Genomic DNA, 12297 nt, shown 5'->3' on the forward strand with positions numbered 1-12297 from the left:
CATTTTGCATGTTGAGTGGCAGAGGTAGTGGCAGAGAAGTAGCCAATCATAGTACTCAAGAAAGAGTGACGTTACTTCAAACTAATATTACTTCAGTACATGTGCAAAGTAGTGGTCCAAGAAGATACTGACATAGAGTAAAAACGTCAAACTACTACTAAAGTAAGAGTTGAAGGGCTAAACATTAAATAATTCACAAAATCAAAAAATCTGATATTTTCAAACGGTAGACACAGAAATGAAACAAACTAATTCAATTCTGAAGGAGCAGTGAAAGAGCACAAATGTTCAGATCATTTCATATTGTCAACATAAAGCTTTTGTCACCTGTAGACTTACTCACAGTATGAAGAATAACCACAGCTGTTGTTCAAATAAGAGTGCTGTTATATATATACATACAATTACAATTACATACAATTTCCTTAAAAAGTTACTTAAGTAAATGTAACAGAGTAAATGTAAGTGAGTATTACCCACCACTGATGAGCAGTTATAGAATTTCAAAGCAAACTGTGGCAATAGTACTTGAAAGAGCTGCGTTTCAAAACAATGTTTTCTGAAACATGAGTAGGCAAATAAAGCAGCACGTTGTTGTTCCCTCGTGTAACAGTTTGCATGCTAGTCTTTTCAAGTGGCCTCTCTTACACATAATCCAGGCACTGCTCAAGTCTTGTGTAATATTGTTGGGGCAATGCTGTAATTAGGCCTTTGAGGACTTCAGAGATGTTGGAGACCTCACTTTAGCATCGTGGGGATGGCTTACCCACTGCTGCAAATGAACAAAGAGAGTGTGTAGAGTAAGGAACAGTCAAAAAACTGCAAAAACACTACATAAATGTGTGTAAACGTAGCATTTTTAAAAATTGATATGTCTGCACTAGTGTTTAAAGTCACAGTATGTAACTGTTTAGTCAAAAACACACTAAAATACAAGCATGGTATTTTGTTTGTTTTATTTTTTTCTATGTTGGCTCTTATTTGTCTTGGAGTAGAGCCTCCAAATGCATTATCCAAGAAGGCTATTTTTCTTCTGGAGTCCCTTGACCATGGAAATGTTGTTTCTGTGGCCGTAATATTCCACAATAAGGCATAAAAAAAAAAAAAAAAGAATTCCAGGTGACATGTTCCATACCTTTTTAAGATACCACTGATCGGGTGTCCAACTGTCCATCTTGTCATTGTCCTGCAGCATGTAGGCCCAACTTATTTAGACAATGTCCCACTTCTTAATTGATACTTTTTAATTCATTGATGGTACAAAAAATTATTTAGAATGGCTTTTAACACTTAGTGGCCCTGTGACACTTTCTTTATTTTAATGGTGTAATGTGCTTTGTTGACCTGTTTGTATGATGTTTATTTTTTTTATCGTGTTTTTAATGTTGTACAGCACTTTGGTTGGCTTTGGTTGTTGGAAGGTGCTATAGAAATACAGTTTGATTGATTGATTTTCCGATCCCTCTGAGTTTACTATACTTCCATGTTACAAGCCCCTCATTTTCTGTTGGTCACCCTACTGTCCATTCAGATTTTGTGCAATACTTAAACTTCAATCAAGACATTTATAGACATTTGGCACAGAGTTGGCACACTAATATAATGAATATAATAAAATGTAATCTAATCAGAACAATTCAAAGAACCATTCATATACTTTTGTCATTATTTCTCTCCTCCAACTGCACCATATACAACTGTTCATTAGACTCAGAAACTCAGAGCCAACAGGTACTGTGTTTTCACTGCTTAAAATAGTCACAGAAGCGCAGATCTGGTGAAATCTGGGTCAGTCCTATGCACTACTGACCATTAGTGCAGCGTTAAAAATTGATGACCAATTTAAGCATCGGTCTGGACTCTGTGACTGTCCCTGCATAGTCCTGTCCCTTCTCTGATCACACCAAAGAGGCTGCATAGGCGGGTACCAGAGCATACCCATACGCACCATATACATCTAATGCTTTATTACAGAATATTGCAGTCAGATGTCCACTGCTGTTCAGATTTCTTTGTGAAACTTATTACTGACTACTGATTACTCCTTCCAAAAGTAAAATAATTACTACTCTGATTACTTTATTACTTCATTGGAAACATCATTGGATTCCTGCTTAAAAAAAGTTACTTTGAAACAAGGAAACATACAGGTCAGGAACCAACTTATGAAAAGCATAAAATCTTTACACATTACAGAATGAAATTTGAAATAAAGGGCAGTCAAGGTGACACACACTGTCCATACACCTTTGGAATAGTTTTGGTTCACAGTAATTAGTTACATTACTGCATTACTAAAAAAAAACTGATCTGATTCAGTAATCCTCTCATTTAGAAGTAGTTACTGCCCAATACTGCAGATATCATCTGTATTTTCCTGTTGTAATTCACATGGCACATGAGAGAAGACAAAATGTCACATTAATATGGAAAAACATGAACAACTGACAATTGTTGTTAGTGCGTTTGCCCACCAACCCAAAAGGCCATTGGTTAAATCCTTTCTTCTGTTGTTGTGCCCTTAGGCTAGACACTTTACCTATGTTGTAAGTGAGTGATTGTTGGTGCAGCCTCGCTTCTGACAGTCTGCCTAAGGGCAACTGTGGTGGAGAGAATGAAAAATGCAATGTAAGCTTGAGTTTATTATAGACACAGGGGCATGTAGTTCTCTGCTAAGGCCTAAATTCTTATTTTGACTATGCAAATCTGTATCCAAAATAGATTCATCATTCAGCCCTAATCACCGCCCAGCCTCCCCAGCAGTCTGCCCCTCCGCAGTCTGGCCCAGCAGCCTGTCCCCCAGCAGCCTGTCTACGGCTCTGGAATGTCCCTCAGCTGCAGTGGAGGGATGTGGAGCATCTGTCAGAGGCCCCACAAAGATATGATTTAGGGAGAGGGGAAATATTCTTATGTATGTCTTAAATATTCTTCTATGTAGAAGTTATTGCTTTGCTTCTAGGATGTTGCACAGTATGGCATTAACACAATCTAGCGTTAACACAATTTGTGATATTTTAATTATTTAATTATTTCAGAACATGTTTGTTGAAGTCTAAACTCTAGGTTTAGTAGCTTTTGTAGCAGAGAAGAATTTATATTTAGCACTCTCTAGGGGACTCTATATACAAAATGCATTTTTTCTTAGATTAGCTCATTACCACGCTTAAAACACTATTTCCATCCAGTTGTGGTTTCACTGTTGATTTGTGTAAAACTAGACCGTTAAATCTGCACACAGCCTTATTGCTCTGCTCGGACTCTCTGCCTGATTGGCCCCGCATGCAATGTCTCATGTGAGGTCCTTTGTGGTCATTAGACATTCCAGAGCAAGCCGTGGGAAGAGGCTCCGCTCGCTGCCGCCATCTGCCCTGAGCAAACACATGGACATGGGTCCCAGTGCTCCAGGGGCCAAGCGTCAGCCCAATCTGCATATGTCCACATCGCCATACTGAGCGTACGGGGAGAGGGGGGCACAGCGGGTAGGTTTAGTGTGGGTTACAGCTGGATCCATGTGTGTCAGATGCCCTTCCATCCTCATATGTCCCTGTATGTCAGATGCCCTCTAATTCGCCTATATCTCTGTGCTTCAAATTCCTCAGATCCATCTATATCCCTTTTTGTCAGCAACCCTCCAATATCCCTATGTGTCAGATACCCTCTCATCCTACTAAATCTCCTTGAATCAGATGCCCTCTCATCCTCCTACACAGTACGCTAATATTTAGCTTTAGCTTTGATTACGGCACGCATTCGCTATGGCATTGTTTTGATAAGCTTCTGCAATGTCACAAGATTTATTTCCATCCAGTGTTGCATTCATTTTTCACTAAGATGTTGCATTGATGATGGTAGAGTCTGAAAAAGCCTTGTCTGGCACATCCCAAAGCTTCTCAATGGGGTTAAAGTCTAGACTCTGTGGTGGCCAGTCCATTTGTGAAAATTATGTCTCATGCTCCTGAACCACTCTTTCACAATTTAATTCTGATGAATCTTGGCATTGTCATCTTGGAATATGCCCATGCCATCAGGGAAGAAAAAAAATCCATTGATGGAATAACACAGTCATTCAATATATTTAGGTAGTCAGCTGACCTCGTTCTTTGAGCACATAGTATTGCTGAACCTAGACATGAGCAACTGGAGGAGGCTTGTACCTATTAGCTTAGTTAATTCCAGGTGGCAACTTTTTTTTTTTTTTTTTTTTTGGCCAGGCAGTGAATATATTCATGTGTTACATGCCCTTCCATCCTTCTGTATTCATGTGTATTAGACCCCCTCTCATCCTTTTATATTCAAATGTGTCAGGTGCCCTCCTATCCTTTTATCGCTGTGTGTCAAATGCCCTCGCTTCCTCCTGTATCCCTGTGTGTCAGATATCCTTCCATCCTCCTATATCCCTGTAGTGTTAGAGTGAGATGTGGGAAGGTCAAATGTCTCTAGTAAATCTGCAGATGTTGTGGTGGAAATATGGAGGGATGAAGGCCCTTAAATATAATTTAAAGTATGCACACATCAGCAACAGTGGCTCAGATGACACCACAGCAGTTTATAATGTATAGCTAAGATGTCGAAGGCAACCTTTCTACTGTTACATTGGTGTTACAATTGGATACATATAACATTAATGACCTCATCTTGTTACCGATATAAACATCAGCTTTAACATGTATTGCATATTTCTATTTGAAAACTCTCTCTGTCATCTCCGGCTTGTCTAATTCGCCACATCTGCCATACAGTTGTATCTTATTTAACTCATTAGTTGAAAGGATTGTCACATATGCTGCCAGCTCCTCTCTGCATGCTAACCCCGCTAACCCCCCTACCTCTGACAGTAACCAGGCCAGAGACGAGCCTAACTCTGCCACAGCTAAAGGCCCCCTGCAGCCTGGTCCACGGCCCCCCGACCGGAGTCCACAGCCCAGCAGAGGGGCTCGTGCCAGGGCCGGGCTGCTGTCACCGCTCCTTGGATTAGCTGACATGTCTGGTTTTAATCCAGTGCAGCTGCGCTGGAGCTAAGAGCAGAAGAGTCTTACACGGGACTCAAGTTGTAGCAAGGGAATTAAAGGGACTGAGATAAGAGAGGAGAGACACAGCCCGGAATGTCAGAGGGCTGTTATGACTACTCCACTGTAAAAACATTTATGATTCATATACTGTAATAGTATAGTTAATAATGTAATAGATATTTCATTATTAACTTGATTGAAAGTCAACATCTGCTCATTAAAGGGCCAATATTACATTACTTTCTCATCTATGTTATTTTTATCAATTTATTTTATTAATCTTTATTTATACAGGAAGAGTCCGATGACACCACTCTCCCTTTTTTGAGCACCCTGTTCAAATACAGAAAATACAAACAAAACAAATAAGTCAATTTAAAACATTAAAAACAGGTGTGAGTATGCATTAAATTGCATTTGTGGCACCAGAATATCCAATTTTGCTTGTCTTTTTGTATATTCAATTTTTTGGGAAGCAAAACAGCCAAAGTTTTTGGTGTGGCCAGTCCTTAGACTTATACTATCATGTATAAGTCTTGTATTAAATGTTCCTGTATCAATGTTCAACAAGTCAGTGAGAGATTCTGGCAGTCTATCATTGTAGTCCCTTATAAATACATTTTATACAGTGTTGTTCTCTTCTGACAGATAGTGATGGCCAGCCTGCTTTTTCATTGGATGAACAGTGATGGGTTTTAAATTCATCACGTGTTATGAAATGAGGGGCTAAATGTTTCAAAGTAAAGGGTGAAGTCTGCATGTATATTATATATACATAATCTAGTACAGAAAAAAAGATTGCTTGAACAATTTCGTTTCTGTTTATAATGTTGTTTCCTCATCAAAAACATACATGTTGCTGCAAACTACTGCTGCATGACATCACAAGGTGGAACAGAGCATTTTGAGCTTTGAGATGTAGACAGACTAAAAAGCAGGATTATTCATATACATTCATATACATGTGTGAATGAAACAAAACACAACTCCGGGAATGTTTTTTTTTATGAGGTAACAGCATTATAACATGGGTTAAAGCTCACGTGAGTTGATTTTGCGTAATATAGAACCTTTAAAGCCACATCTGGTCCATCTGTATATCCTGACTTATTTTAGTGAGAAGGACACACTGTGGATTCCTCTGGCTCTCTATGGTGTGATTGGATCCTGTCTTTTCTCATTTGCTGAGTGCATGTGGCACTTGTGTTCAGATGGTCAGTGAGCTCCAGACTGCAGCCAGGAGACAGGAGGCAGGGTAGGGGGTGGGCTCGTGCTCTACCCTCAGGGACCCTAAAGTCACTGAAAGGACTGAGGGGGCATGGCCAGGGGGCTCGCTAAACTTTGTTATTATAATGAAGCAGGAGATGTGAGCGACAAAAGCAGCCAGCAGGTGGACAGGGGGTGAACAGAACTGGACCATCCCCCAGACCCCCTCCTCAAGCACCAGACCCCCCCCCCAGGCGGCAGACGTCCCCCTGAGAGCTGTCGATCCACTGGGAGGAGGGGCACTTAAAGCAGACTTATTATGCCAAAATATTTTTAGCTTTTAACCATGTTAAAGTTGTTTACCCTCACCATTTATAGTCCCGAAGTTGTATTTGTGCATATTTGAGCAATCTTTAATCACTTATTTTCAAGACGCCATATTGCCAATCAGCTCCCGTTTTCACCCACTGCTCTGTATTTACTTTGTTCTCCAAATTTATTTTCTTTATCAGCTGTACACATAGGATTTGGCAGCGTTGCATAGTCATTTTGGTACAAATAACATAATGATCCACAGGTGCCATAGATCATAACTATATAGCAGAGACATTAATTTGCTTGTCTTTTTTACTGTTGATTCTCTAACTTTCTGTTCAGTCCTCATGTTCAGCCTTACGAGGCAACAGCTTTTGTTATTTTGTGCTTTACAAAAATAAATTGAAATGAATTAAACTGAAGACAAGTACAATAAGTCTGCTTTAAACAATGGTACTGCAAAAAGTAACCATGGGTGCTTACAATGCAAAAAGGGGTATCTACATCAAGAAAATGACTTGTTTTGGTTTCACTAAACCACAGCCTATTTTTATTTGGAAAAATAAGAAGTACTCAGTTACATTTACATAAGAAACTTTTTTAAAGAGGTTGCACTGAGAGTAATTTTCTAGCAGCGCTATCCCTGTGTGAGAAACAGTACTGTACTTGAGTAAAGGTTTTGGTGACTGTGGGTTGCTTGATAAAATGGCATCTTGAAAATAAGCAATTAAAGATTGTTTGAACATGTGAGAACCACATCAAATACAGAGGGTGAGTAAATGGTGAGTGGAAACCTTGATATTAAAAGTTCTGAAAAGCCGATTTGGCATAATAGGTCTGCTTTAAAATTACTTTTTGAAATATCTTGTTATGTTTTTGCAGTGTATGGATTGATTAAGAGCATATCTAATAATACAGATGGATACTGTTAGTTCATGAATAGATCACATGTCAGTTCTTCCTAAAATAGTGCCTATGATTGTGGATGCAGAAATCTGAGTCCAGGGATGGGGAGGGGCAGCTCTTTGTGAAGGCACGCGATCATCTGCCAGCCCTCCATTAGCATGCTGCTAGCACATACACACATTAGCATGCTGATAGCTCAAACACATTAGCATGCTGTTATTAGCTCACCCTATTCACCCAGCTCATCTGTTAGCTCAGCCGACATAAATGGGTAGAAGTCAACTACCTGCAAACTATAAAATCAGAGTGCCACACATTACAATCAATTAAAGGTCCTATATTACACAAAACTGACTTTTGTGATCTTTAAGCCATTTTAGAATGTTGTTACCTCATTAAAACATACCCAGAGTTGTGTTTTGTGTTATTCACACATGTTTGAGTAATCCTAGATAATTAAGGTGTCCACATCGCCAAAGCTCCAAATGCTCTGTCCACCTTGTGATGTCATGAAGTGGTAATTTTCAAATTAACAGCTACCTTTTACCTTTAGCTCAGTAGAAATAGGCAATTCCAGAGATGAAATTATGCAAAAGAAAAGAAGTTTATAAAAACAAAGTGGACCACTTCCTGTATTACACATGATGACATCACAAGGTAGAACGGTGTTTTCTGTTTGAGAGAAGACCTTTTAAATATGCAGGGTTTGTGTGTTAAACATGTGTGAGTGAAACAAAACACAACTCCAGATCGTTTTTTGATGAGGAAACAACATTATAGCACTGGTCAGAAGATAGTGTGATATGGGCACTTTAACGAGTTTTAATTTTTTTTCACATTGCTAAAAAAAAAACAAGAAAAAAATATTCTGTGAGCAGGGCCACTTCTCCACAGATCTGTCCTGTAACTTGGTCGGGTGGCGTCACCTACTTGATGCTTAATGAGGATACAGAATACTGGGGGGGCGACTGTAACCCTGGTGGTAGAGTGTTTGTTTTCTGATGTGAAGGCTGGCGATCCGAATTCCACTCTCAACATAAAAATTGTCAGTAGAGCAGTCAGACCCACTGACTCACAGGTTGGCGATGCGATTCCAGCTCCCACAGATGATTACTGCTATTGCATCCTTGGGCAACACACTTAACCCACCGCACCCCCAGTGTCTGTGTACACCGGAGTATGAATGTGTGTGTGAATGGGTTCCTCGAGGTAAAGTGCTTTGATGGTAGAACAATGTATATATGTGAATATTTATTTATTTGTTTATTCATTTGATAGGGAGTATATACATTCTACGTGCAACATTTATAGCCAAGGAGATATATATATATATATATATATATATATATATATATATATATATATATATATATATATATATATATATATTTCTTTTCTTCTTACCATTGACTGTGTTACATACACGTTAAATTCGAGCAATTGAGCCTGAGCCTGATTGTAGTGAGTTTGTGAACTTACAAATATTGCACTATTCATCCCGAGTGATTCATCCTGTGTTGTTGTTTAGGTGTAGAACTTTTGTGCTGCCTCCTCACTCTGTCTCTACCTCAAACAGGTTAATCTCTGATCTCCACAGACAGGTACAGCTGTGACAGGAGATAATTGGATGTTTGTCAGAGGAGCAGATCTAACTAAAGAGGCAACACCAGACACTGCTCAGACTCTGCACCCCTCTCCAGCCTTTGTTTGTGAAGCACTCCAGAAGAACAGCAAAACAATGCTACACAAGCCTACAACCCAGGGATCATCATCTGTCATTGGTAAATAACCAAGCACACCTCCAAACACTGCTGACATATTTCCAAGTGAAGCTGAATGCTTCTTCTAATGTAGGTGGAGAACACTAACGATTACGGTCAAAGTAGAAATCCTGTTCAAATCTGTGCAGAGGAAAAATTCATATTTATTTTTCTATGTAAATGAAAGTTGTTTAACTACAGCAGCAGCAGACAGCACAGAGGCATGGGCACAGAGGCATGGGCACAGAGGCATGGGCGCAGATGCATGGGCACAGAGACATGGGCACAGAGGCATGGGCACAAAGGCATGGGCACAGTTTACTGACTGTTTACCCACCAATGGATATTGTTGTTATATTCTTGGGCAAGACACATCCCTCCAGCGTCTGTGTACATTTCGGAGGGAGAAAGGCAACTTTTCATTTGATTTCCCTCTTTGACATCATCATCACAGAATTATTTTATTTCATCAGCCTAATATGCAAACCTTTGATAAAAAATGGTCAGACTTTTACAAATATGAGCGAGAGTGGCTCAGTTGGTAGAGCATTTATCCACTGATCCGAAGGTTGGTTAGAATCCTGCTCTCAACATAAACATCACTGGTTGAGTGATCAGATCCACTGACCCACATGTTGGCGGTTCAATTCCAGCTCCCACAAATGAATGCTGTCATTGTGTCCTTGGACAAGACACCTAATCCACCTTACCCCAGTGTTTGGTGTATGAGTGGGTAAGTGGTTCCTTGATGCTTTCGGTACCTTGAAAGTGGAAAAGTGCTATATCGAAATGTGACCATTCACCAATATACATTAACAACACTGCAATAACAGAAAATAATAATGACTGGCATTCCTCACCTTTAGATTGGTCACACCCCTGCTGTCCACAAGCAGTCATTAGTGCTCTGTTTACACTGGCTTTGGCCCCGTGCTGAGGGCCTGTGCACTGGCCCCATGGCATGGTTAGCCTTTCTCTGGTGCTCATTGCCTGGTGCTCATCAGCTCACTTTCACTGCCCAGGGGCCCCTCACATTGGCTTGGTAATGCCTGCCTCCCTTTAGTGCCCTAAATGGAGGTGGTCTTTTCCATCTGAAGAGCAGCTCTAACTGAACAAACGCAGACATGTCCTCCTCTGAGGGTGTGGAGTGAACCAGACTGACCAAAATGTATTTTGTATTTGGGATTATACTAACAAAACATTAGATACAATCAGTCATAAATTAGCTAAAATATGCTTAGAGAATGCCAGGATCACCCATGAAAGCAACAAACACCAGCACTGGATCAGAGAGGCATGGTTCAAGCAGCATACACTGTGATAAGGGAGTGTACACCTTAGCACACATGGGATGGAGTCCTGAAGAAGGCGACCATAGGGGAGCTTTCACCCCCTACTGTCTGGCAAAACCAAGTAAAGCAGCCTAGAAGACACATCACTACACCATCATGTGATGCTTCTGAGGAAGGCTATCGAAACACATAAAGCAGGTAAACAAATGCTCCTGTCTGACAGTTTAGAGTTTAAAATTGAAGAGTAGAATGAATCTTTATCAAAGTACATGCTTAAATGAAATGTTGTTTTTTTTCATGTTTAAAGGAGACACAGTGTGCTTGTGTCTGTTATATAGTTATAATCTATGATAGGGATGTACCCATCCAGGTTTTTCTATTCCAGTACCGATGTTGATACTTTAGTTTTAAGTATCTGCTGACACCTGACACACTTTCCTTTAAACACAAACAGCATAAGGTAAAAATAAAATCCAAATCTGTTTTGTATCCAAAGACCAACTTTGTGAAAATACAAATGCAAAATTATGAGTAAATCATCTTATTACATCAATTTACAGACCAAAATGGGATACTGTCTGTATTGTTGTGTTATTCTGCTGTTTGTGCTGAAGTGGCTGAAACGTCCCCTCTCTATGTTGTGTTACTCTGCTGTTTGTGTTGAAGTGGCTGAAATGTCCCCTCTCTCTGTGTTGTTGTCTTTGCCCTGCTGTTCATGCTGAAATGGCTGAAACGTTCCCACTCTCTGTGTTGATGTGTTTACCCTGCTGTTTGTGCTGAAGCGGCTGAAACGTCCCCACTATGTGTTGTGTTACTCTCCTGTTTGTGCTGAAGTGGCTGAAACATCCCCTCTCTCTGTGTTGTTGTGTTACTCTGCTGTTTATGCTGAATCAGCTGAAACATCCCCTTTCTTTGTGTTGTTGTGTTCCTCTACTGTTTTTGCTGAAACGCCCCCTCTCTGTGTTGTTGTGTTATTCTGCTGTTTGTGCTGAAGTGGCTGAAACGTCCCCTCTCTCTGTGTTGTTGTGTTACTCTGCTGTTTCTGCTTAAGTGGCTGAAGCGTCACCTTTCTCTGTGTTGTTGTGTTTGCCCTGCTGTTTGTGCTGAAGCAGCTGAAACGTCCCCTCTCTCTGTGTTGTTGTCTTACTCTGCTGTTTCTGCTGCAGTGGCTGAAGTGTCCCCTCTCTCTGTGTTGTTGTGTTACTCTGCTGTTTCTGCTGAAGTGGCTGAAGTGTCCCCTCTCTCTGTGTTGTTGTGTTACTCTGCTGTTTCTGCTGACGTGGCTGAAGCATCCTCTCTCTCTATGTTGTTGTGTTACTCTGCTGTTTGTGCTGAAGTGGCTGAAACGTCCCCTCTCTCTGTGTTGCTGAAACATCCCTGATTGTAACAGGTTCCATGTGTCCTCACACACATAGGACCTGCCCAACAGCCTTCAGAGAGTCTCAGTCTGAAACATTAATGAGCAACAAATGGTTAGTGTTTTTTGGTTAGCTCCACACTGCTCTGTCTCTTTGTTCTAAACACGTGTCAGTGAGCTAGCTCCCACTGAGTCATCATCACTTTCACTACAAGGTGACAAAGCAATTGTTAAACTGACTTAAAGGAGCACTATTTAACATTTTCTTGCTCCTCGCTCTAAGTCAGTCCCCCTTCAGAGCATTATCACAACACAATCAGCATGCGTCTTGCTAATGAAACTACTGCAGATCACATCAAGTTTGTGAAGTGTGAGGAAGCTGGCCCGATGTGGTCGAAGTAAGAGGCAGACTCAGAATAATTCCCAATTAATACAATTTATTACAGCTCATA

The sequence above is a fragment of the Periophthalmus magnuspinnatus genome, chromosome 10 (genome assembly GCF_009829125.3).
Source record: "Periophthalmus magnuspinnatus isolate fPerMag1 chromosome 10, fPerMag1.2.pri, whole genome shotgun sequence".
Classification (NCBI taxonomy): Eukaryota; Metazoa; Chordata; class Actinopteri; order Gobiiformes; family Gobiidae; genus Periophthalmus; species Periophthalmus magnuspinnatus.